Below are 15,051 nucleotides of genomic sequence, written 5' to 3'. Positions count from 1 at the left end.
GGTGCCAGCCCAGGCCCAAGGCACGCAGTTTATCCTTCAGCAAGCCGTTGAACTGTTCTATCATTCTAGCTGTCCATGGATGATAAGGAACATGTAACTGCCACCACACATCACTGGTGCGGGCCCAGGTCTGCACCTCCTGTCCAGTAAAATAAGTGCCTCTATCACTGGAGATAAATAAGGGCCAGCCATATGCAGCTGCGAGGTGCTTCAAAGCAGTCATAGTATGTCATCAATCAGCAGCTACCACCAGCTATGCAAACCCTAGACCAGCGGCATGTCCAGACCTGTGAACACATAGCGGCATCCCCGGTCTGTGGGCAAAGGCCCTATGTAGTCCACTTGCCATTCCTGGAGTGGCTTAGCCCCGCAGGGGAACACCCCCAGGGTACTCTTTACTTGGCATCTCTCTGGGTGCTGCTCAGCATACCAGGGACATTGTGACTCTGTAACTTATGTTTGTGCCCAAATCAACTAGAGCCCCCATCTCTTTGCTACCAGTTCCACGGTATGAGCCTCTACATGCCCAAGATTTTGGTGGAGCCAGGGGCCAATGTCTGCTGGAACTGGAGATAAACAGATGGAGTGGACTTGTGCCAGAGCATCAGCTACATCATTGCCCAGGGCCTGTAATGGCTAATGGCTGAGGACATGGTATATAGTGGCCCCCTGCTGAAGAGCCCACTTCCACCGGTCTTATCACAACCCCTAGCCCCATAGCGGGTGGTAGCCTATCATCCACTCCTGGGCAGCCCATCAGGGCAGCCACAGAGTTAGACCTCAATACACAGCCCAACTGTCAGTGCAGATGTGCACTGGGCCAGTTTTATTCATGAGGACCAGCCATGCAGTACAAAGCTCCACCCATTGGCTGGATTGCCCAGCACCAGTCCATACCAGAAGGTTTCTGTAGATGGCTATAATGTTACAGCAGCCCATGTCAGGGGCTACCTATGCCATGAGCCGTCTGTGTAACAGGCATCCTCAGGGATGAGAGTCCAACCTTCTATATAGAGACGATACATCTCCCATCTCAGCAGGCTGTGCAAGGAGCTCTACTTGAAACTGCATTGATCCCAACAGGGAGTGCAATGGACCTGAGAGAGGGTTCACAGAGAACAGCATCCGCTGCTCCAGGTACACCCCCCACTTGGTCAATGTAGGGGTTTGTGCAATTCCCTTATGGGGTGTCTTCACCCAAGACCAGGTGGACTGCACAGGGTACATGGACTACACGGTTACAGGATTAGGACCGGTGACGGCCTCATGGCCAGAGGGCTGCATATATGGCAACCAGTTGCTTCTCTATCAGAGAATACTGCACTTCTGCACTTTTCCATAACTAGGACCAGAAGCCTATCAGCACCTTTGGGGAACCATGCACTGTAAGCAGGGACGGGAGGGCTGGATCTACTACGTGTAGTGTTTGGGCTTGTGCTACAGCTTGCTTTATAGCCTTAAAGGCCTCTTCTATCTCAGGGGTCCAATCCCAGAGTACCCTAGCTCACTAGACGGTGCAGGGGTCTCATTAAGGAGGTAAAATGAGAAATGAACACTGTAAAACCCCAGCAGTCCCAAATAGGTTTGGAGCTGCTTCACAGTTTTTGGTCAGGGATATGTCTCTATCTTATCCATTACCACCTCCAGCATTACTTTTGTCTTACCTGACCAGACAATTCCCAAGAATTTTACAGAGAACCCAGGTCCCTAGACCTTGTCCTTGACTGCCCAAACCCAGTCAGTGAGAGCTTCTCACAGGCTGGTTGCTGCCGCTTCGAGTTCTGTAAGAGAATCAGAGATTAGCATTATATTATCAATATAATGATACAAATGCAGGTGGTCATCTCCACATGGCTAAATCTTGAGCCAGGAAGGAAACCATGGCACAGTGTAGGGCTATGTAGATAGCCCTGGGGAAGGATGAGGAATGTCCATTGTCATCCTTCCTAGGTGAAGGAAAACTGTTCTTGACTTTTTGGGGCTATGGCAATAGAGAAAAAGGAGTTTGCCAAGTGCCACAAAATGGTATCATCCAAGTTCTTATGATAATCGGTCCATAATGTCCATGACATTTAGTACAGCGGCATGCTGGGGTGGCTAACATTATTCAGCTCCTTATAGTCAACCATCATGTGCCATGAGCCATCAGGCTTCTACATTGGTCACACAGGGGAGTTGTACAGGCTATGAGTAGGACAAATGACACTGGCTTCTTCCAGCTTCAGAATGGTGTGTCCTATTTCCTTATGGCCACCCAGCAGGTGATACAGTTTTGTGTTCACTACTTGGGTAGCCTGGGGCAGCACCAATTTGGCATGGTGTGGATGTCCACGGATAATAGTTTTCACCACCCAAATATGAAGGCAAAATTTACCAGCAGTGGTATTTACAGTCAAGCCTTGCAAAACATTGAACTCCAACATGTACTCCTGTATGGGGAATATATACATTTGGTATGTCCAAGAAGGCAATCCGGCAATAGCCAATGTCACAGAGACCTGCCGCATACAAATGATTTGACCCCCATATCCTTCTATACTTGCAGTGGGCCTGGGAAACTCGTCCGGATTCCCATAAAGCAGGGTGCTGTCAGCACCTATGTCCATGAGGACTAATACCCTTTGCACTTTGCAGGGGAACCAATGTATAGTCAGTTCTACACGCAACCTCAGGTCAACTGGTTCCCCCGCCAGTCAGGTGTCCCTGCCCAATCCCTAATCAGGGAGACAATTGGCTAGCTGCATCTCACAAGTTGTAGCTTTCCCGGGAATAAGAGTTAATTTCTGGTCAGTGCACAGCTGATTCCATAGGGTCAGCAGCACTTCATTAGGTTGCTGCTCAGTCATTTCTGCAGCGACCCCTGCTGCAAGGATATCTAATTGCATTTGCCTGCAGCTCACTTTCACAGCCAAGGGCCTGGGCACTGCTCCGACCCTCCCCCTTTTGGCCACACCTCCTCTATCTGTGCACTGGCGGGTTTGAGAGTATGGCTGGCTACACAGTGTACACTTCAGTGGAACGCTCCTTGCGTTTCGCTTCCACATTCCCCAACCTAGCCATGGCGGACATCACCTCGAAGATCCACCTATCCACATAAGGGGCTAGAAGTGCTGCCATGGTGCCAAAAGTAGCAGCTGGGCCAGAGGTCTAGATCAAGTCCTTCATTCAGGTTGTTAATACCTCCTCATGGGGCTAGTATACTGGGCGCAAAACATCATCGGTCTCATGCCCATTTTCCGAATTATCTGGACCAGGAATAAGTATGTGTTCCATATGTTTGCTGTCTCTGGCAGCTCCCGAGGGTCGGCCCACACTGTGCAGCAGACGTGAGCCAATTAATCAGGGATTAATTGCTTGCATTCCATGCCGTTTGTGCCACGTTCTAGAGGCACTGCCTCAGGGACGGTATCACTGTTATGGAGGCCAGCTGAGCCATCTCTTCCAGAGATAATTCAGTCCCTTCGGCTCCATGATCCCACAGCTACAGCAACCACCCTGGAACCATCTCCCTAGTTTGCTGCCATACTTGTTTCGTCAGGTCCCAGAGATCTGCTGGTGTGTATTGTTCAAGGTGGTTTGCTTTTTGTCCTGGGGACGTCTCCAGTTTGCCTCCCAAGGGCCAACGGTTGTTTCACTTCAACCTGCTGCCCTATTACCAGCCACGCCTAGCCAGCGGACTCCCAGACCAAGACAATGGCAGTAACCTATCAGGGCCCTTCAGCATGCATTCTGTTGCTGCTAGCCACATTTCCAGCACTTCTTCCTGATGTTACAGTTGTCACACCTGCTGAGCCAGGTCCTGAACCTCCAGGCTGGCCTGCCACAGTACCGCCAGAAACATCCAGGCCACCCAAACTGCTGCCTCCTGGTGAGCAGTCGCGACATTCCGCTCCAGTATCTTCAGGGTTTTTGGATGTCCTCTTGATGTGGTTTCACTCCATCCCAATCCTCCCGGGTGTCCGCGTAGCCAGATACACGGCCATGGGATACCACTGGGAGGCAGAGGGACACATGTCCTCCACCTGTGTCTCCCCCACCCAGCGACCATCTAGAGTGCTGTGGGCCATACAACTCATCCTGCCAGCTACTCCACTTGTCAGTACCATGCTGATCAAGAAGGGAAGGTTTCGGTGGTGAGATGCCCAGTTGAAAGAATGCATGAGGAGTCAACATGAGGATGACACGGCAGGCACCAACTTTATTGCCCGAGCGCACTTCTCTGCTAGGGAACCACATGGACTTTTTACATGTCAGAGAACAACAGTGGCATCCTGCCACACATGCGTGATACAATAAGCTGAATCATACTTACATAAGTTAGATGCAGATGCCCTACTACATTAATGTAACATTCTAAATCCAGAGTCCTGTCCCTAGCTGCTAGCCTGGATCATGGCCAGACCTGGGACCCATATTCACACACAAAGGAAGAAAACTAAAAGGGAATGAATATCAAGAGGTGGAGCCCCTAGGAGGTCTGCCTAGCCTCTGTAAGCCACAAGGGTATATCATTGAAATGTGAGAATCCATTAATTCCTGGTGAAAGTTGCAAGCTGAAAACAAAAACAAAAACAAACAAACAAAAAATCTCATAGTTCCACAATATACCCACTAATTACAAAGAACAATTTTGGGGAAATTCTGAATCATAGAGAAGCAACTAGTGGAGTTATAAAAGGTGTTAAGTAAGTCTATGTTCATATTAAACCTTGCTTCTGAGCCCATTGAGGTTTTACAGGAAGGGACTTTCTATTTTAAAGGTATTTTGAATTCTTTTCTACTGTTCATGGGTTGGCAGAATTTCTCAAAATATGATAGTTTCGAGAAATTGAGTCCCAGGGGATATCCATGAAAGTTTTATACTTTCATCTTATTCCTCAAAGTGAATGTATTGTAAATATAGAATTAGGAATGAAGATAGATTTAAGAACATTATAAGAAAGTACCAAATTCTTAATCATATAAAAGTCATGATCATAAACCAAGAAGCATATATCAGTTATGTGTATATATGTAGGAGTGTAGGAATGTTCACTCTTTTTTGAAAAATTAGTATTTTCTATATTGGGATTTTTTTTTTCCTTTGGCCTCTGATAAGGTAACCATTCTCTTATTTCATCTTAAGACTTTTTCTACCTACCCTCACCTCTTTCTCCCAATCTTATAAAGGCCTGGTTTTCTTTGGGTTCACTTCTACTGCTAAGACAATATACTTTCTCTAAGGTTATTTGAATGCCTAAAGCTTATCTGGGTTCAGGGAAGATGTGTTTCTACCTCTTAAAAGTTTCTTAAAGAGTCCTTTAGATAAGTACAATTTTTAATAGATATTGTTACTTAAATGAAAACTTAAAATGATATTTGTTTATGTAAAGCCTTTTTCCATAAATAAAACCACAAATCAAAAAAAAAATAAAGTTACTTTGATGGAATAATACAGCAATTCTTGGTTCAAAAAATGTGATCTCTATATTTTATGATGATTTGACTTATCTAATTTCAAATAAATTTATAATTATTTTTCAATTCCCATTTTATATATTCCTATCTAGATCTTTAAGTCATATTTTAAAAAGAATGGGCTCTTAATACTAAATTCAAACTGTCTTCTTCACCCACCAATTTATATAAAATAATATACATAAAATACTATGCAAATGTTATTAGTTTAACGGCTACAACTCTTTTCAGAATGAGGGAATTCTTTGAAATATCTGAAATCTTAAGAAAATAATACTTATGAAATGTAAAAGCTCAATATGGGAGAATCAAAAAATCAGAGTACTTTGCATTTTTAGCATTTATTTTTTTGTTTGCCTAAAGCAAAGATTTTGATGTGATGTGTTTTTAATTTGTGTTACTTCAGATTCTTCTTTTAGTAGCTCAACCCTGACTTCTATGTTAAATCCAAATATTTTATTTGATTGTTCAGTGATAAAAGGACCTAGGAAATAACCACTTGAAAGAAGACAGAAGCTACATGGACATCTGGTTTAATTTATAGCTCTTCTTCATTATTCTCATATAAAATTCTCAGTACATATGTGGCAAAGGCTTCTGAGGAGAAACCTTTAACTTGAACCTGAATTCAATATTCCGAAGTTATGAACTAAAGTTATTTAAAGTTAACAATAACTTTCTGCAACTATATTTTTAATACAATAGAATACTTTGGACACTGAATAATAAAGAATAATCATCCAGATACCCAGAAAACCTTATGATTTTTACTTGTTCCACTTTCCACCCAAAGTCATTTTCTCCCTGAATTGTACGTCACAATATAGAGATTAAAGCACAAAGTCAATCCTGAGTCACTAAGTTTAAGAAAAGAATTAAGTAAAGATAAAAAGAATGATACTTATCCCAAATTTCTAGCTACCTCCAAGCAGAGTGAAGGCAAAATGCCAGTGATGTGGGTGACCAAGAGTGCTCCTATCTAGGTGCTCAATGCATTTGGCTTTGGGGCATGTTGTACATTCCCAAACAATCTGATTTTCTATAATGAAAACCTACATCCTTCAAAATCCAGTACTCAATCTCCAATCCAGCTAACAAGTTGTGTAGAAATCTATTAAGTAGGTATATAGATAGATGATAGATGGATCAACAGATAGATAGATGATAAAAAGGAAAGACAGACATATACACATACATATAGGTATACATACATATGTATGTATGTTAATTTTTCAGTTGCTGAATGGCAGCCTACAAAGAGTTATATTTTTAAAAATGGCCAATAAATCAACAGAACAAAAACTTCCCTGCTATAGTTTACCATTATATCTTAAATTCATTATCAGCAAATAAGCTCTATTATTATACTTATATCTTTAGATATCTATCTTAACATATATATTTCCATATATCTGTGTGTTTATCTAATAAGATAGATATTTATTTAGAATAAACTAAATAAAAGAAATTTTACATATTGAAAGAGAAAGTACTATCCTATTTAATCATTTGTATATGTATTGGGAGTGAAATAGTAAATACAACCAGTTAGATTTGAAATATTATCAGAAAGCTGTTCATAATTGAAATGCTGAATCATAGCATGTATGGTTCTTCCATGTCATGACTATTTCCCTAAGCAACCACAGCTCCTCTCAACTCACCAAAACATGGTTACTACAGAGATTTTAAAATTCTCACTCGATTCCACCATTCTAGACAGTTTATTCATTTAGGAATGGGAACCAGGCACAGGTTGAACCAATTAATCTATCTCCAGATTTTAGAACTTTATATTTGTAGAGTCAACATCAAGTGGGCTTTTTACTGCCATTTGAAATAAAAGTAGATTTGCAGTGACAGAGAATAAAACCAATTTATGAAGAAAAGAAAGAAGAAAAAGGATTATTCCCGAGTCCCAATTCCATAGTCTCGGCTGCCGCCCTGCATGTTCTCCTTTAGTTGTTTAACCCTTTCTTGAATTTCATCACAAAATAAGTTCTTCCTTTACCAAAATACATTCAAGATGCCTTTCTGTAATTTGAAATCAAAGAATCATAAAAATTAATGATAGTCTCTACTGTTGCTTTCTCAATGTATAGCACATTGCTCGGGACATAAAGACCAATAAATAATTGTTAAATAAAAGAAACAATAAAGGAAATAATGAGAAAAGGTATTTGAATTCATATTGATTTCCTCTAATTTGTAATTTTTTAAAAATTTGTCAATTAAAATTTTAACTGAAAGCACTGGCTGCCAGACAACTGATATGATTAATATTACTGCTACAAATAAAACCAATTTTTCAAATAGAAATAAATGAGACGTTAATTTTACATGTAGTTGTTTTTTTAAATATTACATTTTTTAAATAAATGGTGAAATTAAAAATGCTAATAGAGCTCTACAGTACAATCTTAGTTTCTATTTTTAAATACCTGCCCCCATCAACTCTCTCATAGCAACAATAATACCTATGTGGCAAAAATTCTAATTTTCTTTGTCTGACATTTTATTTGTCTGAAAACCAAAACATAATTTTTGCCTCCTACTTGTTGAGGGGAACTCAAAAAAAGTTGTATGCTTTGTTTTCCAAGAAAAACAATACTTTTTTAATGAATTGAACAAAGCACATTCAGTTCACATGACACACAGGAGGAACTGCCCTTTTTGTGAACAGTTTGTCTTGATCTGAAGCCAAGGAAAACACCTATACTTAAAAACTTTTGCCTGGAATGTTTCTTATTTTTAGAACTTTTGGGGAGTCTTTCTATAGCATTTTTGGTATACTACTTGAGTATTTATGGTGATTCATAGAAAACATCTTTTTAACAGAGGGTTGTAAAGAATGCTTCTCAGTTGTATAATCTAATAAAATGTCCTGAATTTCATTGTATGTTTAATATTGCCTAAATTTCTACATAGCTTAGTGTACATAGCAATTTAATTTTAGCCTTCTTTTGTTCACTATTAATTATTCATAAAGTGTAATTAGACATTCATGTTCAAGTGAAGAATAATAACCTGTTATGATTTTTCAAATGTAATATTCTGCATTAAACAAACCTTGTGTGAGTTGAAATTTAGACAACCTAAATTTGCTCATACTAATGTAAATAGTAAGCCTCTCACTTAGTTACCTTGGCACAAGTTCATATACATATACATTACTTGTCTCGGGCCAATTTCCATGGGGATACTATAAACATGTTAATTCAGTCTACAAATCACAGTAGTATGTTTAGAAAAATTGAAGTGTGAATGTCAATGTAATGTAGGCCTATGTGGCCTATTTGCACAGTATGGATTTAAGATATAATGCTAAAACTATATCAGGAAGGAGTTTTTATTCGACTTATTTATTTGTTTATTTGTTTTAATATAGTATTCTGGCAGCTCACTATTCAGCAACTGACAAAAGAAGACTATTATGCCTGAGCAAACCCTTTTTTTTGTTTTTAAAGAATTTTGACTAAGACCAGTACTTGGCAAAACTCCATGCTTCCATCAGAGGAGATGAGTAGGAGCCCCGGGTCCCTTGTGCTACTGATCAGACATGCCTGTACCCCTTTTTCTCTTACTCACAGCCTCTCCATCATCCCCTGCCAGAGACCATAGCTCATCTCACTCAGCCCTCATCTGTGTCTGTGACAGTCACCACATATAGACCAAGTCTCCCAGGACAACTCTAATTCACTGGATTCTAATCCACATATGATTCTGTTCATCTCTTTTTCTGAGTCCATCTCCCACTTCTTCCTAGTTACTAAAATTTTCTCAATGGACTGAAACTCAATATCAAATCTCAGTAAAATCTTCTCTAAATTCAAATGTTTCTCCAAACCATCTCTTTTCCTTCATGTTCTAGGGACAATATTATTCCCACTGAGGACACTGATTCTTTTGTAGTCCTCTCAAATGGTGGCTACTTTTTGTCAATGCCCTTTGTACCTCTAGGCACAGGATTGGTAAGGTATGCTTTTTACAACCCTTTACAGTCCCAGTATTTAAATGTCATGTCATTAAATTGTACCGTTCAGCATCCCACTTTGTTGTATGATTTACTGCATGAACATTCATAATTCAGCTTTATACTTTGAAAGTTGTAGATCCTTGGCCCATTGCCATTCATTCCATTGTTACCCTTCTCCTAATTCTTAATGAATTCAAATTCATGGAACGGTCCTTTCAATATCCTGAACTCTCAGTTCCTTGATGCTTTGCCTCTAGTCTTCTCTATCCTGTCTTAGCCACTCAAATCACAATCATGTGGTAATTTCTTTGAATCTGTCATTACTAATAACTGTAATTATTCTATAACACACTCAAACTTTTCAACTCATCATTTCATATCAAACTACCACCTCCATCCTTTTTTTACCCTACCAGGACCTCAGTCTTAGTACCACTAACATTTTATCATCTTCATCTCTAGCTTGTCTTCGCTTTACCAGCTTTAATTAAATGGACAACCATTGCAATTACTCCTTTGGATATGCTTGCAATCTCCTTTTCCCTATCTTGTTTTTGAGCACTTGTGTGGCTACACCATAGCCCTAGTTAAATTCAACTATTCCATGCATTACATGCCTGAACCCATGCTGGTGAACATAGTAGAGAAATGTAAAACAAACACAAAATCTAAATATATACAAATTGTGCAGAATACTGTTAGTTTAAATATATAGCATCTGAATTCCAGTATTTCCAGGAAAACATAGAACTTGTTTCTTTTCCATTTTCTCACCTTCTCTGCCAGCTAATTATTTCAGATCTTCTTCTCTCAAGGCTCCAATAATCCTGACTCTTCCAAATCAACACTGTATATTAGTCTGAATTTTCCATAGAAACAGAACCAATGACATTTATGTGTGCATATTTATTATAAGAAATTGGTTTACACAATTATGCAGGCAGAGAAGTCTCAAAATCTGAAGTTGGGAAGCTGAAGACCCAGAAAAGCTGATCATATTTTCACCCCAGTCCTGGTTTGAGTTCAAGTCTGAAGGCAGAAGACTGATGGCTCAGCTTGAAGAGAGGCAGAGAGAAAGATTCTTTCTTATGCAGATTTTTATTTTATTCAACCCTTCAATGAATTAGATGAGGCCCACCCACATAAAGGAGTGTAATATGTTCTACTCATTCTACCAATTCAAGTGTTAGTCTCTTCTAGAAACATCTTCACAGGCATATGAAGAAGTAATGTTTAATTAATTTCTGAAAACCCCATGGCCAGTCAAGTTGACACTTTGTTTTCATCTTCATTGAGAAAGCAGAAGCAATCAGAAGAAAATTGCTACAGATTAACTACCACAACATTCACTCAACAATCAGACTTTGCGCCAGAAAACTCTGCCGTTATTCCTGTCTCATTTGGACACTACATATGCTATAAGCTAAGGCAAACCCTTATAATTGTACAATAAATTATATCTATCCTGTTTGTCTTCTGAAAGGCATTGCAAGTACAATTTGCTCTCTTTTACTCTCAGTCAGGTTTTTTTTTTTCCCCTATCTAAAGTGGATCATTTCCATCCTCACTTAAACATACAGTAATGCACCACATAACAATGTTTCAGTCAAAGACTGACCACATATGATGGTGGTCCCATTAGATTATAATGGAGTTGGATTTTCTGTAAGAAATGAAAAGATATGTGGTTCAGGGGAAATTATTTTTTCTCTGGTGGGAGCAGTATCTCTGGGATTTGACAATAGATACCTTCTCACTCACAGCACTTCAATTTTGAGCGCATAGATTACTCTCAATCAGTGAAACAGCTACTGACCATTTTCAGCACATGGGAGCATCCTCCAAGTGCTACATATTTAAAGGGCACTACAGTCTTCCCAGATCTGGCTTGATGGTCTTCAGTGTACATCACTGTAAATTCTTTGTTGAGAATCTAAGATCTTATGCAAGGACACAGATCCGCAGGAGCTACCTTAATAAGTATTAAGTGTCCCTGCCACATTGACAAAACTTTCTGTGGTAGTGTGGAGCCAGCTTGTCTCTGTACTTTGGGAATATTTCAGGTTGCAATGATGTAAAGCATAAACAAGTTTTATTTGTTCTCTTTGACATAAGAATTATTTAAGATAAAGACAATCAAAACCCAGCATATTCAGGAAAAGCTCTTTACTTTCCCTTCAACTGTCTGAATTTATATTGAAAAGGAGGCCTGTACCAGAAAGAGAGTTATTACCAAAGACACTTTTGACCTAAGAAACTCATCTGCATAACAGAGCAACCTTTGTTTCCAAAACATCTCTTCTGCCTTCCTGCGAATGGCTTTCTTCCCTTTTGCGTCCCCAGACCCCAACTCCCTTATTTAGCTCAGGATATTACATAAACCTCCAATTGCTTGACTGCCTTGGGTCTCACATTTAAATGGGGTTCCCATATGTAAAAATTAAATTTGTTCTTCTTCTGTTAACCTGTCTTATGTCCATTTGATTATTAAACCAGCCAAAGAACTTAAAAGAGTAGCAGGAAAAATTTTCCTCCCCAACATTATCTAACATACTCTCTGAATTTACTTACTCACTGTGCTGACATACTCTATATATTTACTCATTCACTGTATTTATTTTCACCACCAAAATTAAAGGCTCCAGGGGGACAGGGATTTTTGTGCATTATGTTGATTGTTATCTTCATCATCTAGAAGCATGCTGGAGGTACTCACTAGCTATTTAGTGAATGACCTATTGAAAGAGAGAGATTAGCAAATATTAAGATAGTACCTGACTTCTGTTTGAAGAAGTCACTGAAAATAAAAGCAAGGGATTCATTTTACCCCATTCAGTCATCCATATAAAAATCTATGGTTCAAATAGCTTGCTTTGGATGCTCCTACAGTTCTAAAAATTTACAGGGCAGTGTTTTTCAAATGTTTATGAATAAAAGAACCGCTGCTTGACAAAAACACAGTGGTTGTCCTGTACCCAAAGACTCCGTTTCAGTAGGTCTGCAAAAGACCCCCTGGAATTTGCATTTTTAACAAGCACCCTATTGATTTTAATACAGTTTTTTAAGAAACTTAAAGATTCGGAAGTGATTCAAATTGAGTGACTTATGCAAATGCAGAGTGGAGAGCAAAGTCTTTATTATAGTTAACATGCTGAGTTAAAGAAAATGGGTCTGGTCTACATTCTGGTATGCATTCTTCTCAGGAGAGAGTTTAAAGTAGAACAGCAATTTGTAAAACATACTACAAAAACTTAGTTTGAATTCATCCTCAGGGAATATGGAGATTTGGCCTTTAAAAGTAAGATCTATGCCAAGCTTTTATAGAAAAGCAATAGTTTCTTTATATTTTTTATTTGTGAACATTGTGGAAAACTTCAACTCATTGGCTACAGAAAAGGTTACTTGGTTCCTGGTGCCTATGAAAAGAAGAGCTAATACTGGTCAGATGTAATGCATTCCATTCATGGAGGATAATTCTTTAACTTTGGGTCAATAAAAAACTGGGCTCATGATAATATGCATCATAATTGTGACGCTCAATTCTTCTAATTGCTACCTGATTTTCCACAGACTTCTGCTTATAGTAAAGATATTTTGTATGTTTTATTCTGAGTTAATTACCTAACTTTGATAGATGTTGTTTTAATAAATGTTGTCTTATCAACATTCAAAACTGTTCTCAGCTTGAAACGAAACAATAAAGACTTCTTAATTGCATTCCACGTTCCCAGTTATTAACTGACCTTTCTTTTAAATAACCATAAGTCAACTAATGTGGTTTACATTGCAGATAAATTAACAAATGCTCATGTGACATAGTATGCCTGTCATAAGAAATTGTCCATTTGTAATCAATTCTGTTTATCACCAGTATATGAGGGTTAGATCTTAGTAATACTACAAAAAGAAAAGAAATTAATTACTTTTAATTTATTTTTTAAAAAAGAAATTTTCTCTACCTCTAAAATTTCAAAGTCAATATCCAGTTCTTCGGTAGTTCTCCTTTCTTGTCTAGATTATTTCAAATACAAACATGAGAGATTAAAGCAAACTAGAAGGGGTCTTGTACTATTTGTTTCTGTAGCTAAAGTAGCTCTGACACTCTGAACTTACTAGCTTCAGATAGGTTTTTGCAAAAATACAAGGTGAAACACAAAACACCTTTTATTTCAAGAGTGAGTTTGGAACTGAGCAAAGGGGATTTGTTTTGAGACTAAGAGTGTTCTAAGGTGCAAAAGTCTACAAATAAAGATTTGTAGTTGGCATAAAATTAACTTTAAAACAAACAAATAAGCACTTTTCTTGTGTCTCAAATTTAATAAAACTCTCAAAGGATAGAGACTGAAGAGGAGAAAGTCAGTGGGCAGAGTAATTGCCTCTAGAGTCCACTTGAGATTCTCCATGTAGGCACCTCTGCACTATGCTTCTTGCCTTGCCCAGGAGAGAGGGGAGAGCTAAAAGTGAAAGGTCATGAATTATGCTTGTTGCATGGAGGAGACAAAAAAACAAAAAAACAAAACAAAACAAAAATCCAGCAGAAACTAACCCCATTTGAACAAATTGACAAATCAGTATATTTGTGTGGCTATTACATACATTTAAATACAGAGTTAATATTGTCATTATAAAATAAATATCCTTATGTTTTTAGACATATATATTAAAATATTTGTTGATGAAATAACATGTTATGATGTTTTTAAACATTTAAGCTAAAAAAGTTTTAGAATGAAATAAAACAAAATGTGCATCATTGTTAATCTAGGTATACAGATTATGTAGTTAGTCAGGCATGAATGACAGGAGCAAGGCCCAGCTCTGTAACCATAAAAACTTCCCTTGAAGAACTTCCTTAAGCATCTCCCAGAAATATCTCCCTTTTTAGGCTTATAAATTATCCCAAATCCTAGAGCAGAAAGGCAATAAAAGCTGCTGGCTAAACCAGCTACAAATGCATACGCAGAAAGTACTGCTCATAACTTCGGCCTCATTATACCATCATTATAATATCATGACTATGCCTAGAAGTTCATGAATCTAATTATAAGAGATTGAATTCTGGGTAAGCACATGTGCAGCAGGCAAAGCATTTTGAGCAGCCAACTGTTAGTCAAGGTGACCTCATATATGGGTCATCAAGGACCTCCCATTACGGCCCAAATATAAACAGACATTCCCATTTCTGCATTGTTACAGTGTTCCTGGCTGGAAACCTGCCCTTACTTTGGGACTTACTATCCTATCTCTTCACCTCCTAAATTCCACAGGGCTGCAGTCTTCCCTAGTGTGACCCGTCTCCTTCTAAAATGTATTTTCAATAAATACATTTTTCAAAATCTCTCTAACTGTAATTCTTTGCTGTATTGATGGGGAAAACCCGAGAAACAACACACAACACCACTGTCCACCTCCTCTATGCCGCTAGGAATTTCACATCACCCCAGTGATGACAATTATACTCTCTTTTTTTACATAGAAAGCCATATTAATAGCATACACACACACACATACACACACACACACACACACTAAGCTAGTGATACTTAGATCACAGTCTCTACCTCTGTAAAAAGTATTTTATTCCCTATAATTTTCTATTTTGTTCCTCTTTTACTTTG

The 15,051-nt window shown here is 38.6% G+C and overlaps 1 long non-coding RNA gene across 1 annotated transcript; it reads left to right on the top strand.

The window, feature by feature from the left end:
- The first annotated feature begins 9,330 nt into the window (after positions 1-9,330).
- Positions 9,331-11,547, top strand: LOC118601699. The gene is made up of 2 exons (XR_004950530.1): positions 9,331-9,433; positions 10,374-11,547. It is a non-coding gene; the product is annotated as an uncharacterized LOC118601699 (long non-coding RNA).
- The last annotated feature ends 3,504 nt before the right edge of the window (positions 11,548-15,051 follow it).

The sequence above is a fragment of the Rousettus aegyptiacus genome, unplaced genomic scaffold, assembly GCF_014176215.1.
Source record: "Rousettus aegyptiacus isolate mRouAeg1 unplaced genomic scaffold, mRouAeg1.p scaffold_m13_p_4, whole genome shotgun sequence".
In the NCBI taxonomy this organism is placed as follows: domain Eukaryota; kingdom Metazoa; phylum Chordata; class Mammalia; order Chiroptera; family Pteropodidae; genus Rousettus; species Rousettus aegyptiacus.
The sequence above is the reverse complement of the archived record's forward strand: the minus strand, read 5'-3'. Positions and strand labels throughout refer to the sequence as shown.